Source organism: Lissotriton vulgaris, chromosome 7, assembly GCF_964263255.1.
Source record: "Lissotriton vulgaris chromosome 7, aLisVul1.2, whole genome shotgun sequence".
In the NCBI taxonomy this organism is placed as follows: Eukaryota; Metazoa; Chordata; class Amphibia; order Caudata; family Salamandridae; genus Lissotriton; species Lissotriton vulgaris.
In genome coordinates, this window is record NC_141695.1 from 1,667,863,683 (window position 1) to 1,667,885,024 (window position 21,342).

The following is a 21,342-nucleotide window of genomic DNA, read 5'->3' on the forward strand; positions in this document are numbered from 1 at the left end:
TGTGTGTGATTGTGTTACCGTGAAAGGAGCCCCGGGTCTCGCCCATAGTAGCTCTCCGGGCATAGGAGTATTCCGTGGCGTAGAGTTGCCCGTGCCATCTGCGGCGTAGTGTTTGCACTTCCGCCTTGTTTAAATGTGTCTCCTGTAGGAGTGCGATGTGGACCTGATGGTGTTTGAGGTAGGAATACATTTGATACCTGCGTGATGGTGTGTGCATCCCTCTGATGTTCCAGGTGCATATTTTTATCTGTCATTTTACTTTGCTAAGTGATCCCTGTATTCATTTCCCGCCACTCTTCTACCCCAGGAGCCCACCCCCGGAGCCTCAGCATTTCCACTGCCTATCCACAAAAAGATGCTCATTGACATTAGGATGAAATTCTCAAAGTAACAAAAGATTCGTATGGTAAAGAACATAACCGGCCATAGAGGGCTAAACCAGTGAAGAATACCAAAATGTTGGTTGCTAAACATGCCGCCGTCCAAACTTTCAATTGAGGTAATTAACCTTTCAGTTCAGGGGGTCGCTTTATGATGGGCACAGCTACGGTGTTTAAATAGTATGGCCAGCGAGGGAGGCCTCGCCCCTCCCCAGGCCGCAGGAAGCAGGCGTTATCCGGCGAGATGTATGGCAAACTATCATGGCCTGGCTCGCTATGCATATGTCTATTCGAGGCCGGTCATAATTAGGCAAGGTATACAGGTTCTTGCACCTCGTAGAGGGCCAGGCTGCCCAACTGTCGGGGGCAGCTAAAAGTCATCAGTGCAGCGCCGTGTTACTGTTCAAGCTTCGAGGGTAGTACTCACTGTTCCATGTACGTTGTCCCATGGTTAGGCAAGAACCTTGCCCCAAGCATTTGCTAGGCCACCATCCAGCAGAGCTATGCGTTGGGTTCAGAATCAAAAGCGCTACTGTTCTGATGCTCCCCGTTGAGATCCAGTGGCACCTGTCAGTTTATCAGATCTGCTGTCTGTGGTGACATCTGGTTGTTTTTTTAGACTTGTCGATCTGGATATCCACAAGTTTCCTGGCTTCACGTAGAATTGAGTCGCGGTAGTTCAGAATCCGAATAAGCAGTGGCAGAGGGTTAGATCCCGTGGGAAGAGGCCTTGTCGGTGCAAGGTGCGCGTGTTCCACCACAAAGTGTGGCGACAGGGCGCCCCCGGCAGCAGGGTCCTCAGCCAGTCTTCCACATGCTGCGTAGGTTCTTTGCCCTCCCAACGTTCCGGCACACCTACTATTCTGACGTTGTTTCTCCGCGCCCACCTTTCTGCATCCTCGGGGCTGTCTTCTAATTCCGCTCTGTTCAGGAGATCTCTCACCTGCTTATCCGTCTGGCTAACTCTGGGCTCAAGGTCTGCCATAGCGCCCTCCAGCGACGTGGTGCTATCTGCCAGTTTCTTGTGGTCAGGTCAATTGCAAACGCTGTCTAGTTTGGTCTCTAGAGGTGCGGGTGAGCTGGAGAGATTTCTTCCAGCCGCTCCATGACAGCCAGAATAGTGTCCAGTTTAGTCGCCACGTGGTCGACGTCCGCAGGTTTCGGGAGCTTGTCCATTTTCCCCTTCAGCTGTGCACCGCCAATGCCAGTGCGCGTCTTCACACCCTCAGACATGAGCAGTGATAGGCAACGGAGCCCGCAGTGTCAGCCAGAACCCGTCCCCCCTCCCCACCAACCCCGCCGCAGGGGCCGCTTCAATGGACGGCCCGGTCAGTGTAGGTCATGATGTGCGGTGGTGCTGTAGGACCTCTAATATATTTACAACAAGGGGTGGTGAGGGACAGAGTCTCTGAATTAAGCAGAAAGCTCTCACCCAGTCAAGAGATCAGGGCTAGATCCAACACCGTTTTTTAGCTCACTGCACCATCCCAGTTTCAGAACCTGGCTGTATGCAAATTAGTCTGTTCCTGTCCCAGTGCATGATGGGAACAGGGCAAACCAAACTACAAAAGCCAATTCTTACACTGGGAAGGAAACAAGCTCCCGGGGACCGGTTTCTGGCATTACAGCCGTCTTCGGCCCGGTTTGCTTGAATCCTGATGGTGCAATGAGCAAGGGTCTCACATCTGAGAATACCCTTCCACGCTTAGGGTGGACAAAAATATTTACAACAAGGGGTGGTGAGGGACAGTCTCTGAATTAAGCAGAAAGCTCTCACCCAGTCAAGAGATCAGGGCTAGATCCAACACCGTTTTTTAGCTCACTGCACCATCCCAGTTTCAGAACCTGGCTGTATGCAAATTAGTCTGTTCCTGTCCCAGTGCATGATGGGAACAGGGCAAACCAAACTACAAAAGCCAATTCTTACACTGGGAAGGAAACAAGCTCCCGGGGACCGGTTTCTGGCATTACAGCCGTCTTCGGCCCGGTTTGCTTGAATCCTGATGGTGCAATGAGCAAGGGTCTCACATCTGAGAATACCCTTCCACGCTTAGGGTGGACAAAAATGTTGTAAATCGATTTTGGCAACTATAGGTGTGGCAGGGTATACTCAGACATGAGTCCCTTTCTCACTGCTCCATCAGGATTCAAGCAAGCCGGGCCGAAGACGGCTGAAATGCCAGAAACCGGTCCCCGGTAGCTTGTCTCCTTTCTGGTAAAGAATTGGCTTGGTAGTTTAGTCTGCCCTGTTCCCATGATGCACTGGGCCAGGGACAGACTGATTTGCATATAGCCAGGTTCTGAGCTGGGATGGGGCAGTGAGATAAATAACGGTGATGGATCAAGCCCTGATCTTTGGACTGGGTAAGAGTGGTCTGCTCAATTCAGACACTCTGTTCATCACCACCCCCCTTTGTAGGACCTCTAAGGCGGTTGGCGCTCCTGACGTGGCTACCTCATGTTATCTCCAGCCTCTGATATGTATGGCCGCTGTGGTTCGTGACGCTGGGCGTCGCCTATGGGTGCGCCTGCGGGTCTAGGATAGCTGCTTAGTGCATCTGCAGAGAATGCCAGCTGCCGCTGCATCGTGCCCAGCTCTTGCAAGTGCGCCTGCGCGAAGTGTCCACTATTCGTTTGCCCCCCCCCCCCCCCCCCCCCCCTGTTGTGGATGCCAAAGCATCTGTCGGGGTGTTCCCTGGCGTGGTGGTGCCAGTCCTGTAAGCCCTGACGTCTCGCGGGGGGAGGCAAGGGGGCGTCTTGCTGCGTCTCCTAATTCCAAAGGCGGGCCACAGCGTGTTTTATGGCGGTATTCCATGGCCTGGGCTGTTGCCGTGTTTCACCCCTGCCAGTGTGGGGCTCCGCCTTTGTTGGCAGTGACGGGTCCCTCTCCCGGGGAGATTGCGCCTTCCTCCGCAGTAATGGTTTAGCGGTTTCTGGGGCAGTCCCGCATTCCGGGCCCCCTCTAGGCTTCAGAAGGCAGGAGCTGTGGGGTGTGGGAGCGCCAATGCGCACCAGTAGTTGCCGGGACCCTGGGGGCACAGGTGTGGTCTCCCAGGTGTAAATGCGGGTCTCTAAGAGGCCTCACGATGTAGGCCTTGCCCCCAGGTCCAGTTCCACGCTGCAGGACCCAGCCTCCTGAGGTTGGGCCTGCCGGCCAGGTGCCCTGTGATATGGCAACGTTGCAAAGGGTCCACAGCCAGTGGGGATATCCGCACAGTGACACGGCCAGCGAAGGGGCAAATAACAGCGCCTGAGCGCTCCACCCGCAATTCACCAGCAGCTGCACTCCGATGGGCGCATTGCAATTATTGCAGGGTTGATGTCGCGCTATGCCCTCGTCCACATTGGGCTCCAGCCCGGCCTGTGATGTACCTTCGCGCTCACCGGGTGTCCATGCCTCTCCCAACAGTGGCTCCTCGCAGGCGTCGTGCGTAGCTCAGCTTCAGGGTTTCTCATAATTGCGGACTGCAAATGCGGGGTACTGGGGCGCTGTCATGTGCCTGCGGCAGTTGGCGCTCTCGGGTTTGGTTTGCCTGCTCAAGTTTGCTTTTAGGCCCGCAAGGGGCATCCGGCGTCTCGTGTTGCAGGCTCCGCCCCCAGTCTCCAGGCCAGATTCCCCGGCCTCACTTAGTTGCGCCCGCCGATCAGTCGGTGCGCGATGCAGCTTTAATATCTCTGCGGGCCCGGAGCCGCTACGGGTGACCAAATTTCACCAGAGCTGGTGGAGGGGTGGAGAACGATGTCCGGTTACTCCGCCAGCATTTGGGGCCGGTTACGGATAATGTTTTTGGGAGTTTCAGCCCGGGGAAGGGGAGCTCAGGCTGGAGCTCTACCGGTGTGAGTCTGCTGCCATTGCGTGCCTAGCCACGCCAAACCCCCCATATGGTGGTTACATTAATGGTAGAAATTCAAGCTTTTCGCTCAGTGTCAGAATTTTGCCTTTAATGCTGGCTGCGTGTTTATAAGAACCTTTTATAAAAATTAAAAACTTCATGGGTTGAAAGTGAGTTAAGTAGTTGTTGTGACTCCATGTTTGAATGTATTGTATTTTATGCAAGAGTTATAGAAGACCTTATCTGAAACTTTTGAGTAACTGGTAATGAGGGCGCTGGGATATCCGAGGAGTGGCAAGGGCTAAGTCTAGCATTGGCAAAGCATACCTAGCTTACCAAATTAGGGCTATGACTTTTTTTTTTTATACTGTCGCACACCACTGCTTCTCAGTGCTCGTTCAATTGCCGTCAGCCATAGACAAATGTAAAGGCACAGTGGGGAGCCGCCTGGAAAGCTTTTTTTTTAATTTAATACTTTTACAATTCCAAGATGGTTGCCGCCCCACGTTGCTTGTACACACTTGCGCACAGACATTGTGACCGCCATCTTGGCTAGTATTAAAATAAAAAGTACCATTTAAAGATGGCTGCCTACTGCTTTTGGCATGCTAAAGTTTTTTGCAATTATGTAAGATGACAGAAAAACAAAAGTGGACTAGTCAAAAGTTGGGGGCTCGGCAGCGGAAGGTGAGTCAGTATCAACAGTAAGCACCTATAACTGTGCAGAGTAAGTACAAAGAAAGCAGTGGACTGTAAGTGGAGGTACAGCCGAGGTCCATAGCGGGAGTAAATCCCTCATGCATTTCTATCAGGCGACAGAAAATATAAGGTGAGTCTCCAGTGGACTGACCTAAATGTGATTGACAACATCTGAAGTCAATGGCTGAAATGAGATTACAATATCAAATCTGCCTTCACACAACATACAAATCGAGTGCCGGGAATGGGTAAAAGAGGTGGGGGTTAAAGTAAAGATGGCAACTGTGGATGAGAGAGACTTGGATGGAAAATTTAGAGCCTTGTGAAAACTTTTTGTAATTGCAAAGGATGTGAATCGCAAAATAACATGCTTTGCAATTGCAGGGAGACAAGTTGTAATGCACATAGGACACGGAGTCACAAATTACTTTCCTACTTGCAAAATACGATTTGTGAGTCCTTCTAGCTAGGAAGGAGGAGCGATGTATGGACCTCCCACTCCCTTCTGCTTCGGAGTTGGTAATGTGTATGTATTGGTGGTTTGTGGCCACAGTTAATGTTGTAAACCTTTTGGCACCACGCCGCCCTGAGTAGCCATTCTCAAAGTGTAAACTGCTACCGCGCTCTCCCCTTCGTTTTTCACTACAGTCTGTAAAAGCTTGTGTATCCCATTCCTTGCTTTGTTGCAAGGTTGACTTTGTAAGTCACACGAGTACATGTGTGCGCTGTGGAGCTATCCATTGGGTCACAGTTCCCAGGGTTGATCTGCCTGGTTTGCAGAAGTCTGCAGTTGCTGTAGTAGCCAGGATATGTGGCGAAGTGTAAAGAGTACTTGTTGAATCCGGCCTTCCCTTCCTGCCTCTTATCTTGCAGGAGGAACACGTTGGCCAAAAGTAAAAGTGCAGAGGAGCTGCAGCTGGAGAAAATACAGAGGGAGGTGGCCGAGCAACGCAGGAAGAATGCACAGAGCTGTAGAGCAGCCATTTTGGGTGCAGGTAACCAAAGGTACCAGGGTAGGGGCCATTGTCGACATTGCAAGACTTGAGTTCGTTTTTCTTTTTCCTTTTTTGCATGACCTTTAGGTCTGCCTGTAAACAGGACCATTTTACCGATAACCATTCCAGTGGAGTTTCACTTTCACACAACAACCTGGCGCAAACGACATCCAGTGAGCAAGTCTAATGACGAGTTGAAAGCGGTGGACTTCCCTGCAACACTGAGATCTGCTTCCTGCCCAGTAAGTACAACTCAGTGACTTTAGTAGTACTGCAGTACATGGCTGACTCATTAAGCCCATGTGATTGCTAAACTGGGGTAAGGGGGCATTTGTCAATCACACATGCGCACTGACCTTTCAGCCACTGGTCTTTCATCACTGGCCTCACTTGCTGCCCACTGTGGCAATGAGGGTGGCTCCCATGCATCTGACTGGGTACAAGCTCCTAAAAGCATATTTGTAAACAGAATCGCACTGTTTCTAAATACACGTGGGCCTCGTGGTTTACCTCTAAGATCTGACTTTCAACTCCGCAACCTTTTGACTTCTTCTAATGCTTGGTGGAGGATGGTATACGAGGGATTGGTATCGGCAGCTGTGACTATTCCCAGACAATCTTGCTTGCATTTTCTAAATCTACATCTGTTCCATGGGGCATCCCCCCCTTCCCCAGTAATCTGCAACTTCTCCTCCTATTCAATCTTTCAGAGGCGACCATTTGACTTGCATATGTCATACCTTGATGCTAAAAACGTGTACACAGATCAGCACATCATGGCGGAAGAGCAAGGATGAATGCTCCTAATCTCATGGATGCGCTCTTGAACTCTGTTCTGAGGTTGGATAGAAACTGACCTGAGCAAAATAGTTATTTGCAATTAGAATCTCTACAGTGGCACTCTTTAGTGCATGGTCCACAACTCGCCTTTGTTCTTAATTTAAAAATAAGAAAAAAAAATACTAAACCTTAGTAGACCTCCTTTGAAATGTGAATGCCCTAGAATCTAACAATTGCTTCTGTTACCTGAGACTGATCTGTTCTTGTCCTTTTTCCACAAAGTTCATGCAGTAAACTTTGGCACCACCGCCAGTATGCAATTGTCCAGTTTAAGCTGGCGTCTGGCGTTTAAAAGTAAATTCCTCCGTCAAAAAGCAGGCCAAATAAATTGCTATGGCCTAGTCCAACGTAGTTATCAAGCCCCCAGGCGCTGACTATCCTAAGAACCAAACTATAGGAAGGGGCACCAGAGGTTTAAGGTTTTGGAATCACCGATTTGGAACTCTGTGCCTGAGCATATTAAAGATGATAACTTGCTAACCTCTAAAAAGTGGTCAATTTCTTGCATAGCGCCTACTTTTTTTGTTCATGCTGACTAATCAAGAAAGAACTCAGCGATAAAATATTTGAATTCAACATACCATAGTCTGAAAGTTATTCAGTTTACAAATTCCTGTCGGTTTATATTCATTTCCAGATTTCCCTACTCTGCTTTTGCTTCCTGTTTTCAAGTCTTCTATATTCTCCCACAATCTTAATCTTATTCATAGCTGTGTTCTGCCCCTACTAGATTGAAGCAGTTTTCCCTGATGCACTCAATCTTCCTCCTGTTCCTTATAATATGGTTGACTTCCTTTCCCTCCCACACAACGTTGCCAACATAACCAGCACGCTAGTGTGTACAGAGATTGTGTTTTGCTGGATCTTCCATGCGTTCTGGTAGCTCACTTGTGCAGAGCACGCTTCGCCTCAGTGTTTGACTGTGCTCGGCCTTGAACTTGTTTGGAGTGTCGTTCATATCCTTCGAAAAGTTTTTGACTTGTAGATGTGTTGTAGGCTGTCCTACAAGCCTCCTAGCTCCCCCAGATTAGTTGATTCCTACTTGGGAGTACCGAGTGTATGAAACATCAGATTCCCAAACACAGACCCTGCATAAGAGCCTTTTGTGTACAAATTTATCCTGAGAACCTGCACTGGGCAGGCTGTCCAGACTGGATATCACCATCTCTGTAGTCATGGCAGCCCTTCTTGACTTGGGTTGTGGTAGTTGTACTATTGGTGTAAGTTAGAATCACCTGTTGTGCTCCACACTCCATATGTTGCCTCTTTCCTTTTGGTTTACTTGTATCTGCTGTTGGGAGTCATCCACGCTGGACAGTCCATGCTGGCTACAGTTACTATAATTCTTGGTGTTTTGTTAAGCATGTGATGTGTCTATCCTACGTCGCCTGACACGGTATATCCAGGGCATGTTGCCAAGCAGACAACATCTTTCCGGCTTAACAGCCTACAGAGGAGGAGGCACAAAGAACCCGCAGAGAACATAAACCCAGCCTCTTTAACAGTGTAGGACGCCCACAAATGTGATTCATTGTCAATAGCTTGGGTTCTTGCAAGTGATCAGGCATCAAACTGTGGGTGGTCTAAAAGACTGAAACCAACATAAATGCAACAGTGAAAATCTTTAACTGCAATCTGATGCAGTAATCTAACTAGATTGTTTGGTAATACCCCAACAACCACCCCTGAAAGTCCATGTGAGTTCATCGTGTAGTTTGAGCAGAGGTCCCACACCAGCGATTATACCAGCATTAGTCTTTGTTTTTTTTAGTGTTGGGTATTTTCACCATCCTTTCTGACTGCAAATCTGTTGCAGTCTTAGTGTAATGTAATCCGCTGTAGCCTTTAACTTGTCAGTGTAATGGGGCATTGTTGCTGCGGTCACTTCTTGAAACTCTTGCACATCGTCTTTGTGGACCTTGATGTCTAATTACTTGCAGTGTACTCTCAGCATGCAGAACTGCATTGCTTTCTCTCTAGTTTATTCTTGAAGTTATTTTAGCCTGGGCCATTCGAGGGTGGTAGGAGACAAGATCTTAGTAGGCCCTTTGCAGTAAAGTACACCATGTTCTGTTTCAGGAAATGTTTTGCTGATGTAGCCAGTGAGATTTTGCATCTTCTGATTTGAGGCCTTTCGGATATACCCATAAAGTGCTGTTTATTATTGCACTGCCATCCATCTTCATACTCCATCGAAGTCCTTCTAAATCTCCCTTTACTGTAGTCCACACAGACTTCAAAAAGTTTTGAATATGGTCTGTGGTGAAGGACCAGTTGTGATTGGTATGTGCGTCTGCATTAGATCCAGCGTTACAAAAAGGGGGTTGAACCCATGCAGTCACGGGGACCTGGGCGCTACGTGGTACATATGTGAAGGGGGTCCCCGTAAGGAGAGTGTATTGTAAATAACATACACTGAAATGAATATAATTTTAAGGCAAACAGTAAGGCGCAAATTGAAAAAAGCAATTTTTCGATTGGTATTTGTGATTTATTACCAAACACTACGTGATTGCCAGTGGCAATATATGACATAAAAATGAAAATTGCAAGCCCCAGGGGGGGAGAGAGGAAGAGGGAGGGAGTGGTGCTCAAGGGAGTGTTTAGGACAAGGAAAAGTAAGTCTCAAAAGGTAACAAAAGTATTACACAATTGGTAACATTATAAAAACAATTATAGTACAAATGCCCAAATACAAGGCAAAATTTGAAGCATTTTCAATAGATCACATTCAACGGTCACATCTGAATACTAGATGAATCGGGGGGTGCCGGAATTTCAACAAAGACAGCGGTCGACGTTTCGACCCTTATCAGCAGGCTAATTAAAGTCCTTTCACGGGGTCTTCATCAGGATGTCACACAGGGAGGGGGGAAGGGGCAATTCTGTATGAAAAGATATAAAGCAATTAAACTTTAGTACATGGTAGGGACGACAATTACTCATCCTATCTAATATATAGACCAAGGGATAAATTAAAGACAAAGACAAAATTACCATGGGGTACGGCCCAGCCGGGCTCTGTTCATGGAACGGGCCGCCACGCTAGGAAGTCGTGGTCAATCAAATAAGGTGGAGGCCTCAACTGGAGAGGAGACAAACAATCTGTGAGACAACAGAAGAATCAAACAGCTATTCAAACCAAAGTGATTCTCTGGATTAAGTAGGGAGTCGCGGGGGTTGTACCACGCCCGTTTTCTGGCTCGTTTGCATTAGATCCAGGGTTGTAACCAGAATCCTTTTTAATTAATCTCAAAGGCATCTTTTCTCCAATGGATACGTCTAACTGCAGTCTTCACCTAATGAATACGGTCATTGGATACTCAAAGCGGTGCTCCTGCGTGCTGGTAGGTGTAGTCGTGCGACTCTGCCAACATCATTACTCCACAAGTGACTGGCTGAGCTGCATATAAGCGCCACCCATATGCACTGACGCCAGTTTCTTTCTGTGCCCTCACATGCAGGGCAGGACTTCTGGTACTTTTCTGTATAGCTTGATAAGATTTTATTTTCTTTTTTTTTTTCTCTCTATTCTACCAGTGTGCTGGGGAAAATGTCACTTAAGAATACAAGGTTTAAACCTTGTAGAGAGGTGTTTTCCAACAGGCAGATTAGGAGCTACTGGTAGCAGTCTGTCCCTAAAATTGAAAAGGATGCATTTAAAAGTAAAATGTGTGCATTTTCAGAACTGATTAGCTGATGAATTTATATTGAACTAATATTTAAATGGTAATTCATGCTTTGTCTAAGTCTTATTACTGTGGTGGTCTCGGGTCCCAACGTACATTGCGTGTATTACTGCTATGAAATATAAAGGCCTTCAACATTTTTTTTTTTTTTAACATGAACATGAATGCTGTTGACATTACAAGATCCATTGAGAGGTTCACTGTAGTAATATGGCTGCTATGGCCACTAATTAAATCCTGTATGAAGTGGTTGTTGTAATACAATGTTAATTTGTTTTCTAGCTTGTGATAATTTTTACTCCACATTAGTAGGTGGAGATCCCTGGTACTTCGTAAACCAATGTCTTTGACAGTTCCCACCTCTGGTGTTTGGTTTACAACTTCCAAGGCCTGAGACAACCGCACTCTGAATACAATCAAAAGCCATCAGCCAATACGAGTCAAAGCTCTACTTGGATTCACTTCTGAAAGATTCCATGTCCCGGTTAAAGTTGAGTGTAGACTTGCTCTCAAAGGTGTTTCCTTGACCGATATGCATCTTGGTTGAAGTCTGTTACAGCCAAAAAGAAACCTAAGAAGTTAATGGGGGGCTGCCCCATCAGAATTTGATGGGGAGGCTATGCTGTGCAGCCAACATTCAACCCCGAACATAAGACCATTGTCGCACACACTGCACCAGCCTTTTGGTTTTGACGCCACCCAGAGTCAGCCATATGGAGACAGTGAGAGGGATAGGCCCAAGTTTGCTTCTCCCTATGATCAACTGGTATGTGGACCTGCAAGATATCCATAAACTGGATATGTCTCGAAATACTGGGTGGTTTTCCCATCCTGGTCCAAGTTCTGGCCCTTCGGGCAATTGGCAAGTTGCATTTCCGCGTGGACCACATGCAGGTGAGAAATAAATATATCTGTCTGCTTGCAGCGGCATTTGGCATCCCGGCATACAATGCTCCAAAAAAGTCACTTTAGTAAAGCACAAACGCAGAACCAATTAAAGGGCTTCATGTGATTTATTTGAAAAAGCTTCCACCTAAAACGTTTCGACTGTTACCTTTTGTGTGTTTATATATCACACCCCCCGCCCCCACCCCCCACCATCCAACTGCTGGGAGTTTGCTTATGCAGGCATCCACCAGCAGAGTGAAACCGTACGCCATTCCAATAACTCCTCCAACCAGCCTCATCTTGGTTGGTCAACACCAGCTGCCTCCTAGGAAGCTACACCCATGAACTTAACATGGTTGGTAAGATCTTACAGGAAGCCTCCGAAGACTTGCAGAACTCATTGGCTCCAACATTCAGGATTGTTGGCCTTTGGTTAAGTTTACCATCTAGTCAGGCCTATCCATCACGTAGTGTTTAGGACCGGCTATTAGGACAAGTGTGGCTTCAGTACTACGTGTGGATGAGGTCATAGACTTCTTCTGCAATGTTCAGCATCCCGAGTGGACATACCTTGTGATGGATCCTGTCTGTTCAGTGGAAAAAGCAGACTCTGCCCTGGAGCATTTTAAAGAAAGTAGAGCCACAGCACACTACTTGGTCATTTGGCACCAGCTTGGCAATTTCCCTTCCAGTTTCACTTTCTGGATATGCCAGACCCCCACCGTCCACACAATAGGCCTCTCAGCCCTTTTGCAGTCTGGGCAATGTCCAGTCTGCATGATCAGATCTGCGTTTACTTGTTTCAGTCTTGTATTCTGAGAGACAATTGGCAACGTTGGTTTTTTCCTGGTCAATGTTTTTACTATTTGAGGTCCTGAGCTGCAGGAAATCTGTGCCATAAGGTCAATGAGCCACTTGGGGGGCTCTTTCTAGTTTGGCTCCCATCCTACACATTCTGGTCTCCCTCACCTTTACAGTCTTAGGTTATTGCCTAGGCTTCAGTTCGCTTAAGCAGCCTGAAAACAGGTTTTAGTTCCAGGTGTGAGCACATGACCAGGTCTTTAGGACTTCTTTTTGGAAGAAATGTGTTTTTTTCATATAAGGCAGGCTTGCAGAGGGAAACACAGTTGCAATGTGGGAAATGGTAAAGAGAATGAAGATTTGGATAATTCCTCCTGGGCAATGAGTATTTTTCTCCTGCATCTTCTAATGAATTTCAACAGTTACAAGTGTGTATTAGGAGGGCAGCATAGTGTCTTGAATACCTCTAGAAGGAAAGTGTTTTTTTTTCTTTCATATTTTGAATACATTATGTGGTTCCTGTATTCGAATTCTTTTGAGATGCTTGTGCTGCTAATTGAAAGGCAACTTGGTTAGGGACCAAATACAAAACTGCCCAAGGTCCTTAAGGACCTAGGCCAGATTGAGTTATAGCCCCATAAACAGACGTCTAGCTGTTCTCCTGACAAGGGGAATGCTGTTTAAGTCTTTCGGAACAAGTCCTCAATTATTTCATAAGTGTGAGAGGCTATGACCAGGAAAAGGGTGTATTTTTCTGAAATACAAAGTAAAATAGGGGCTACAACCATCCATAAAGAAAGTACAGACTTCAACGATTGTCAGTAAACCGCAATTGGTCTAGCCTAAGTGTTTCTGCAAGTTGGTTAGCGTCCCAGTGCTTGGAAAGCCAGGCTAAGTGAAAACAATTCACTTAAAATCTCGCACGAAGATGAACATAGTCTCTCTCTTTTGAATGGTCTTATCACTTGAGCTATGAATCTACGCTCGCAAAAAGCTTTCTCTGACTCTTTCCATTAGTGGTCTAAAAAGGTTGCAAATAGATCCACACTTAGGGATTTTGCATGTTAAGTCCACAGACAAACTAGTGCTTTGTTTGCTTTAAGAATGGCACTTTTTGGTATTTTTAGGAACTTTGCTAGATTAGCAGGAAAAATACCAGGCATCCAAAGATGACCAGATTTCTAAAATCTACTGTCACTATGTACGTCCCTTCATCTGGACGTATCTGTGACTGGAACTTATTTCCAGAGACTGGAGACCAAATCTAGTCCTACCCATGCAATAGATGAAGAGGCTGCCGTTATGCATGACAACTCAACGATTTATAACAGTACTGCTCCAGGAAGGGAATTGCCTCCTCTCCCTAGAGCTAAAAGTTGCTGCTTTTCTTGTACCCATGCACCAATTATGGTAAGCACGACCATTTTAATTTGGAAGCAACACTGTTCAATTAAAGATACTTCGGTTTAGGATTTGAGCTCTATACACACTTTCAAGACTTAGCCCCTGTAATAGACTGTCTTATAGAGGAGGGAAGATAACCTGTATCATTGCAAGGACAGATACTACTTTGGCTGCTTATTATAATCTAAAACTAATGTTCATATGTGAACTGTCCATAAACCTAAGTAAATGGCACTGCCACCTTCCATTCAGCCAAAAGTCTTGAACTAACCTTTGTAAGTATCCAGGGCAGGTGAAACTGGCACGATGCAGTTGCTTATATGCTGAAACCAGGTTCTTGAATAAAACTTCTGATCTGTGAACTTCTAAATTCCTCCTTAAACGGACCTGGTTGTGCTTTTCTTTGCTCTTAAATTGCAGGTTAAGGATGGGTATCCCATCCAAGGATTCCTAGATCTGTGGATAAAGTGACTGGGGTTTGGGAGGCCACAAGTGTTGCCCACTTTTCGTGAGTGCCATTTTGAGATCAGGTGGAAAAGATGGTTATTCAGTTTAAAAGACTGCAGCAAGTTAGGCTTGTCCTGCAGTCATTACTTCTGTCTCTAGGGGAAGCTGGTTCTGGTCATGATAAATTCCATCTCTGATACTTCAGAGTGCAAGTGTTCACAACTATAGCTCCTTTTGAAGTCCTGTCAGCCCAGCGCCTTCAAAGACAAAAGAACATTGTGGCAAATCTCCCCTGTGGGGCCCCAGGATATTGCAATGGGGTTTGAGGACTTATCAAGCCACTTTAACAAATCTTCTAATTGTTTTGTGGGAGCCCAGAGAACCACTGACAATGAAAAACCTCAAGTGCCCACTCTTTATCCTTGGACCTGAACCACAAACCGCCTTATTGGGGATGAGGGACGTTGTTGTTTGTGGGCCTGGTCTTCTGTGACGGTGCTCACTAGTTCAAATTGATCTACCCTATGATCTGCTTGCACCAAAGGGAGGCCTGATCACTGTCATGACCCCATATATGTTGGATGTTCCATCCATACCTCCAGTGCAATCTAAGAAATGCAATTTCTATAAGAACACAAAACAGGTTGCTGAGCACAGACCACCACATGTGATGGTGCAGAATATCCTTGCATCTAATTTTTTTAACCATATTTCATTGGCTTTTAGACCACATCAATATACATGGACATTTCCAGTTTCATATCTAGTGCATATTGTACATAACGTTTTTGCCTTTATTTTGCTTTTCCTCAACAGCCCCCTTTTAGCCAAACCATCCCCCCTCCTCCCTTGGGTTGCGCTTATGTAAACATGCAAGTGTTTCTACGTGTTGGGCTCTTGTGTGTTGACCTCCCAAATTCCATGCGTTGTGGTGCTATGCTGTCAGACTACTTTAGGCTGAATGTCCTTACTGTCTATTAGCCGGTTCTGGCTCTACCAACCTCGGGGTGCTTGTCCCACTATTGTGGTCTTGTCCGTTCGTCCTCAACTCACACACTAATTTCCCATGCCCTAGCCCTCTCTATTTTGCCTATTCCCTGGCTGGCTTCCCTGAGCATTAGTCTGCCTTCTGCTCTTGCCCACTTCTCAAGCTTTTTTTTCTCAAGGTGAAAATTCATGGTCCTCCTGGCGCTATCCAATTCCTGGCTATCTATCTCTTGGCCAGGACATAGGTGAGGTCCTGCAACTTTCCAGATATTTTATTTTAGGCCGTGTGGGGGGAACCACCATAATAGGAGACCTTATTGGCAAAGCTTCCGCAGGCCCCGGAGCACTTCCTATCTCCTCCCAAAAGGATTACAGCATGGGGCAGCACCAAAACATGCGAGGTGTGTGCACCTCCCTCTGCATCTCGGGCACACTGTTTCTGCACCAAAATGTCTCCTAATTCAGGCCGGCATTAGATGCGCTCTATATAGCACATAAGTTAATTAATTTAAATCTCGCTTTTCGGGTTTGCTCTAGGATTTTTGTCCCACTCTCCGTACGGTATCTGTTTATCTAGGTCTTCTTCCCACTGGAATTGCAAGCGCTCTGAAGACTTTTGCATATCACCCGTATTGCCTTATATAGGCAGGACAGTCTTAATTCCTCCTGCTGACATCATGACATATCTACACCCTGCTAGCTAGCACCTGTGGTGTGTTCCCCTCCCCTACTTTCCAGTGCTTGCTAATCCTTTGTGTGAAGGACCTATACTTCAGAAAGTGACCTCCGGGCAAATCGTTTGTAGTTTGCAATTCTTCAAATGATAGTGCGGAATCTTGATACAGGTCCTGCCTCAACCCAGTCCTCCAGCCGTGCCCAGTGCTCCCCCTGTGGAAGACAGCGTAGCATTGTGATGGGTATGTCAGGGGAATAGGGGGTTGCAGTTCCCGCTCGTCTTGGGTGTCTAGCCCAGCAGCGCACTACCACCCTTGTTTCGATTGTCTTCAGACCTATTCTTACGCACTTGCAGGAGGTTTTTCGCCAGAATGGCAGCATCTGGCACAGCCGGATATTCCCTTTCCGGGTTATGATCCGCAGCCAGCCATTGGATCAGCCAATATAGCTGTGCAGCTAAGTAGTAGGTCTCAAAATCCAGCACTGCTAAGCTGCCTTCTGCGGTGTGGTGTCTCAATGAGGCCAACGCTACACTCCTACATCCTGCTCCCCAAAGGAATGATGTAACCATTGAGTCAAGCTCTTTGAATATCGCTTTTGGGAATCAACACTGGGAGAGTCCCAAAGTAGTATAGTGGGCGCGGCAGCGTTGCCATCTTCAGGTTGGCTACTCTCCTAGCTACCAACAGCGGCTGCGTTCCCCCAAAAGTCCATCGCAATTTTCACGGATCGTATCGCTCTACCCAAATTACCTTCTAGTAATGCTGCCACTCCATGATAAATTTTAACTCCAAGGTACTGAAGGCAGCCAGGTTCCCACTTCAAATGTTCTAGATCGGGTGGATGGGGGGGGGGGGGTGTTTATCTGGTGTTCTTGGGTATAAGCTGGGTTTTACCACTTGACTTTAAGGCCAGACACTGTGCAAAATCGGCCCAGCATGTCGCATGCTCCTCGCAGTTCGACTTTCCTGTTGCTCAAGAATAGCAAGAGGTCATCGGCATACAATGCTATGAAATGTTGCACCGCTCCTTCCCCCATGCCCTCATAGTTCTGTCCACTCCTGGCCCTGCTCGCCAGTGGCTCCATGGTCCGTCCAAACAAGAGGGGGCATCCTTACCTCGCTCCCCTCTCCACCCTCTGTCAAGACTAGAGTCCTCCCAGTGCGCACTCGGGCTATAGGGGGATGCATACAATGGCCACACCCATGTCAGATTTCCCCCCCCCCTCCCAGGCACATTTTAGCCAGGACTTCATAGAGGTATGACCACTCTAGGCCTTCTCTGCCCAACGCGAACACTGCCGCCTTGTTTATCGTATCCCTCAGAGCCCATTACAGTCAGGAGTCACCTAATATGTATGGCCCTACCTGGTTTGCGTGGACCAGATTAGATATGTGGGGAGTAAGCGTGTCGCAAGAATTTTACTTCGGATGTAGTAATTCTCCAGTATTAGGGGTGTCTTTCATAGATTCAAATGCTTGAATATTCCCCGTCGTCGAAGTGGGAGTCCCACGGTACATAAATAGCAGTAATATATATGCATGTATACATGAGAAATAGCATAAATAAAAAATACATACATACATATTATGTAATAGAAATGTAAACTTGAAAAAGTACCATAGAACAGAATAGGCCCATTGAAAAGCCCAAGGGAGAATTCACTTTAGTAACTTATAGGAGTCATTATGTGTTGGTCCACATTCCAGCCAATCAGGCTGTAGCCTCCTCTAGAACCTTCTCCTCAGAAGCCCAAGTCCTCAGATTTTCTACCGCACGTCGTGTGAAGGGAGTCTCCCTGAGCTCTGCTCAGTTATTTCCAGTTTCTACCCATTTTCTTCAGAAATGTCTTCTTCAAAGAGAACTTTGTTCAAGGCTTGTCCATCCTGTGGAAAATAGCTCCTTTTTCATGAGGATCCACACAGTAAGTGTATTTACTGTCTTTATCCGGACCACGTTGCCTCTACCTGCAGGTTCTGTCGCAAATTTCCCCCAAAGACATTGAGGGACAGAGGCTCGTCTCCTTCTGTGGCTACAGAAGTTGGAAACATCTGAGAATGTGGTTTCCGATGCTGAGAGTATGTCATCTGGTTTTTCAAGATCCTCTCAGAAGCGTGGGTCTGAGACTGAAGTTCCCTCTCCTTTTCTTAAAAAGTGTAAAAAGTTGGGATCTTTCAAGGATGTCTCCTCACAAGACTTGCTTCAGGGCGCGCCTACGGGACCTGGCTCTCTGGCGTCTCGACCCAAGACTATGCCCTCCTCTTCAAAAACGGGCATTGGCTCGTCGACGCGTCCGTCGACGTCTTCAGCGTCTACGAAGTCCGTTTTGGCAATTTCGACGTCGACTACTACTTCTTCCATGTCGACCAGCTCTGCAACGACGACTATCATCTCGTCGACGAGCAGCCAAGAGGTGAGACCCATCTAGTCTATTATGATCTCGTCGATCAAACCGTCGACTAAAATCATCGTCGACGCGCCCACCGTCGACGGTTCCTCCGTCGACTAAGAGCAAGCCATCGTCGTCGACGCCTGTCCCGACGACCGGATCTTCCTCGTCGACGACTATTCCGTCGACGATTGCATCTCCGTCGACAGTGAAGCCCCCCCCCCCCCCCCCTGTCGACGGCTGCTCCGCCGACAGCCTCCTCGTCAACGGCAAAGACTACAACTTCGTCGACTGCCTCGTCGACGACCAAAAAATCATCGGCGATCAAGGCTAAACTTCCTAAGCCGGATTCTGCGGCGGCAACGAAAAAACAACCAGAGGGTGCTAAGGCTGTACAACTATCGTCGACTGGCTCGTTGACGACGCACCAACCCCTACAGACTACTGCCACCTTCAAAGTGGTTACTGCTTAGTCTCTCAACTGTACCACTTATACAGTTAAGTCCAATTAGGAGTGGATCTCAGCCTCCAGAAAAATTGTTTCAATCTGGAGAAGAGGAATCTGGAAATGATTCTGAAATGGATCAAATTTATCAACCAGCATCCAGTCCATCAGAGTTACACATAAAGTGTCAGGACTACGAGGATGAGGACGCGGATAATACCGTCGAAGATGGGAATGTACTTTTTCCAATAGATAGATCACAACAACCAACTTACGAACAGTTTACGCAAATTCCTCTGTCTATGGTGAAAAACCTGCAACATATGCTGGATGACTACAATCGTAGGTTTCCACCATCGTTGCCTCCTTCCCCAGCACCTCAAGTACAGCGGTCTCAGCCTCTAGCTCCTCGACCTCCGTCTCCAGTGCCTCGACCAGTCTCCAGCACCTAGGCTTCAAGCTCAGGCGACTGTTGCACCTACGTCTCCTTTGGGTGCTGCTCATGATGCAGATAATGAGACTCAAACTCCTCATAACACTGGGGATAATGACACTGATGATGAAATGCAGGAATGGGACAATTATAGGGCACAGACACCCTCTACTCCACCAGCATCGCCAAGAACTTCGCCACCAGTGGATATCGCGAGTTTCCATAACCTTATGGTTCGCGCAGCGAAGAGGTTCCACTTAACGTTGGAAGCACAACAAACGGAATGCTTTTTGTATTATTTTAAAGACTTACCGCAACGCCAAACTCATACCATCCCTATCATAGACCACATATGGGAAGAGGGTCTAAAGTTAATGGAACGTCCTAATTCCATTCCGGCCGTTCTACCTAGATTGGACAAAAAATATAAAGCGCCGCCTACTTCTCCGGCCTGCTTAGTTTCACAACCTAAGGCAGATTCAGTTATCACTCAGGCGGCACCAAAAAGGTCTCGCAATCCAGCCATACCCCTGACATCCCCGCCTGATCAGGATGGCCGTAAATTGGACTCAATTGGAAAGAAATTTACCACAATGGCAGCGACAACGGTAAGAGCTTCCAACGCCTTAGCCATACTAGGTCGCTACGACCGTCAAATGTGGTCCGAGATCGCTGGTCTACTCCCTCAAATGCCCGACTCCATCCGGGATGAAGTGCAGGCCATCATTCTCGAGGGAGAAAAGATTTCAGCGGAAATAATCGACTGTGCCGTCGATATAGCCTCTACTGGTTTCCGACAACTGGCGGGTGCTGCAGTCTTGCGCCGTCAAGGCTGGCTGAAGTCAACCACCTTCCGTCCGGAAGTTCAATCCAGAGTGTTAGATTTGCCCTACGATGGTGAGTCTCTGTTCGGTAAGCACGTTGATGATGCTTTGGAACTTATAAAAAAGGACACAGATACAGCAAAGTCCTTAACAACTCTTCAATATCGGAAAAGGCCATTTCGTGGGGCACGCGGTAGAGGAGGAGGAACCTCTACTTTTCGGGGCACAGGCCAATATCGAGGATACACTTACAACGACAACAAAGAGGATCCTATAGAAGGCCTCCTGGTTTAACGATTTATCTTAAGAAATCCAAGAAACTCTGTCGCTCCCTTGAAGGCCTGGAAAAAAGACCCAAACACCAGCACCAAGGACTCCTTCAAAAACGCCACCCGCATACACCACCAACTGATCCGGAATGCCAAGAAAGCCGCTTTCAAGGACCGACTAGACAGCAACGCCCACAACAGCAAGGAATTATTCAACATCGTCAAGGAATTTACCAACCCCTCAGCCAACTCCAACGACCTCACCCCATCTCTCAAGCCCTCTGCGACTCCCTAGCCTCATTCTTCCACAACAAAATTGCAGACATCCACAACAGCTTCGACAACCGACCCGAAGACCAACCCACCCAACCCTCTACAGGACCCCCACCCCCCTGAACATCCTCAATGACTGGAACCCAATCTCCACTGAGGACACCATCCGTCTGATGAACTCTATCCACTCAGGATCCCCCACAGACCCATGCCCTCGCCACATCTTTAACAAAGCAGACTCCATTATAGCACCGCACCTCCGAGACGTCATCAACTGCTCCCTCAACTCCGCAACCTTCCCGGAAAGTTGGAAGCATGCCGAACTCAGCGCCCTCCTGAAGAAACCCACAGCTGACCCCACCGAACTCAAACTACCGCCCTATCTCGCTCCTTCCATTCCCGGCCAAAGTCATTGAGAAAGCGGTCAACAACCAGCTCGCCGCCTTCCTCGAAACCAACAAATCCCTCGACTCATCACAGTCCGGCTTCCGAGCCAAACACAGCACTGAAACCGCCCTCATCGCAGCAACAGACGACATTCGAACTCTACTGGACAATGGAGACAGTCGCCCTCCTCCTCCTCGACCTCTCCGCAGCCTTCGACACAGTCTGTCACAGCACCCTTTTACAATGCCTCAAACGTCGGAATCCAAGGAAAAGCACTGGAATGGATCACCTCGTTCCTCACCGGAAGAACCCAGAGAGTCTGCCTTCCACCATTCAAGTCAGAGGCCACTGAAGTCATCTGCGGCGTACCACAAGGATCTTCACTCAGCCCTACCCTCTTCAACGTATACATGAGCCCCCTCGCGGTCATCGCACACCAACACAACCTCAACATCATCTCCTACGCCGATGACACTAAACTGATCCGATCACTCACCAGGGACCCTAACACTGCCAAAACCAACCGGAATGAAGGAAGTAGCCGAATGGATGAAGCACAGCCGTCTGAAACTGAATTCAGACAAAACAGAAGTCCTCATCCTAGGCACCTCCGCCTGGGATGACTCTTGGTGGCCAGAGGCCCTTGGAAAAGCACCCATCCCGACAGACCACGCACGGAACCTG

General features: G+C 47.6%; 1 pseudogene across 1 annotated transcript in view; it reads left to right on the top strand.

Annotated features, from left to right (window-relative positions):
* The window catches only part of LOC147706252 (targeting protein for Xklp2-B-like), a 232,490-nt pseudogene that overhangs the window by 20,917 nt on the left and 190,231 nt on the right, over nt 1–21,342 (top strand). The window contains exons 6-7 of the transcript XR_015297625.1: nt 5,786–5,907; nt 5,995–6,149. The product of XR_015297625.1 is annotated as a targeting protein for Xklp2-B-like (transcript). The remainder of the gene's footprint in view (nt 1–5,785; nt 5,908–5,994; nt 6,150–21,342) is intronic.